General features: G+C 39.9%; 1 pseudogene; it reads left to right on the plus strand.

Moving 5' to 3' along the window:
• The first annotated feature begins 531 nt into the window (after positions 1 to 531).
• On the plus strand, positions 532 to 1,020 carry LOC102945169 (annotated as a pseudogene).
• Positions 1,021 to 2,021: the final 1,001 nt, after the last annotated feature.

Consider the following 2,021-nt stretch of genomic DNA (forward strand, 5'->3'; position numbering starts at 1 on the left):
ATAAATACTATAGTTAGTGTTGCAAAGGCACTTTTTATTATACAGCGTTGTTTTAAAATTTGCTCATGACTTTCTCAAAAACATGTATCACACTTTCATACAGACAGCTGTGGCTCATAAGGGGTGTGTTGATTTCTACCCCCAAACTCTGGACATTTGGATAGACTCCAAGGCCAGAGGGATCATTTAATCTGACCTAAAATTACTTCCTGGGTTGGCTTATCAGATACCCCAATGATGAGCAGCCATGGAAATACCGATACATCAAATAAATACTCTTGGGAGCCTTAAGATGCCTCCTTGTTGTAATGAAGGGCAGTTCCCTTCTCTGTCTTCCCCTATCAATAGTTGCTGCATGTGTTTGTATTTCCAAAAGCACAGCACTGACAGACCCTCCCCCCCCACACCCCATGCAACCCCATTGTATTTACAACATCTCCAGCCTCTCACCTTGGATTGTGAGTGAAGACTGTAAACATCCTTATCTGTTACCAGCAAGCTCTCTCTGGGGCTCGGGCCAGCGGCAGCGCGATGGGTAAGTGCATGGGCTTCGTACCGCTAGAAAGCTTTGCAGCCACCGACGGGATCAGAAATGGCACGACAAGCAATACAAGAAGGCCCACTTGGGTACTGCCCTGAAAGCCAACCCCTTTGGAGGAGCTTGCCATGCGAAGGGAGTTGTTCTTGAAAAAGTTGGTGTAGAGGCTAAGCAGCCCAATTCAGCCATCAGGAAATGTGTCAGAGTCCAGCTGATCAAGAATGGCAAGAAAATAACGGCCTTTGTTCCTAATGACGGTTGCTTGAGCTTCATTGAGGAAAATGATGAAGTTCAGGTTGCTGGCTTTGGTCGGAAGGGTCATGCTGTTGGTGACATTCCTGGTGTCTGCTTCAAGGCTGTCAAAGTAGCCAATGTTTCTCTCTTAGCCTTGTACAAAGGCAAGAAAGAGAGACCATGATCATAAATTCCTGTCATGCCATCTAGGCTACTAATAAACTTCAGTTTGATAAAAAAAAAAAAAAGCAGCTTGTAGTTATATATCTCTACCTGTGCGGTCAGCAAAAATATCTCCACTCAGAAAGTTTTATTCCCTTTGTCTTTTCTTACTTATTCTTTCCCGTCCTACAATGAATTACTGATCGCTTTATTTTCTTCGGCACTTGGCAGAAAGTACTTTTTTTTTTGTTTTAAAAAAGGAAGTTGTGCTTTTTGCTGCATCATCAGACATCCTTACCTTACTGCCAAATTCTGATTTCAATTATAGCAATAAATGTCTGGAGCGACTCCATGGACTTTAGTAGAAATTCTCTAGATTTAGGCCTGATGTTACAAGTTATCGTGCATGGGCTATAACTTGTAGGATTGGGACCTCACACCGGTGTACCAAAGATCAGAACCTGGCTCATTATCTTCTGTTTTCCGACCTGTATTGAATTCTGATGAGCTCCTTCTCAATGTGTAGCATTTAGGTGATCAAGACTTCTTTTCCCATTCTTCTTGCTTCCATTTCTGAGCAATATATTTATCCATAAATACTACTTATTTATGTTAATCTTGTAGCAATTTTACCAGGACTTTTTAATTTATTTCCTTTACAAATACATTTTCCTGAAGAGACAGTTTTCTTTCATAACACTCTATTTCTAGTATTTTTCTCCTTGTTGAAAATTCTGTTACTTTAATTTTCAGATTTTTATGGTAAATTCAGACTTTTGCATTTTCTCTATCCCAGAATCTTTGCTTAAAGCATCTGTAATGTATATTATCTGCATTTTGTTTCAAGACTGTAGTGAATTCTGAGACTATGCTTCCCCCACACTCTGAACTGTATGTTTTCCACTTCACTTTTGTACGATGTAGCAAATTTCGCAGGGTCAGTAAAAAATTCATTCTTGTGGTTTTTCTTTGGTTGTTGGCTGGCTACAATTTTGTCCTCTGAATATATTATCTGCGTCATCAAATTTTACACTTCCTATGTTCCCTTTCTGTTTTAGGCTCATCATAAAATGGGATGTAGTCAATA

This window comes from Chelonia mydas, chromosome 11 (assembly GCF_015237465.2).
Source record: "Chelonia mydas isolate rCheMyd1 chromosome 11, rCheMyd1.pri.v2, whole genome shotgun sequence".
Taxonomy (NCBI): domain Eukaryota; kingdom Metazoa; phylum Chordata; order Testudines; family Cheloniidae; genus Chelonia; species Chelonia mydas.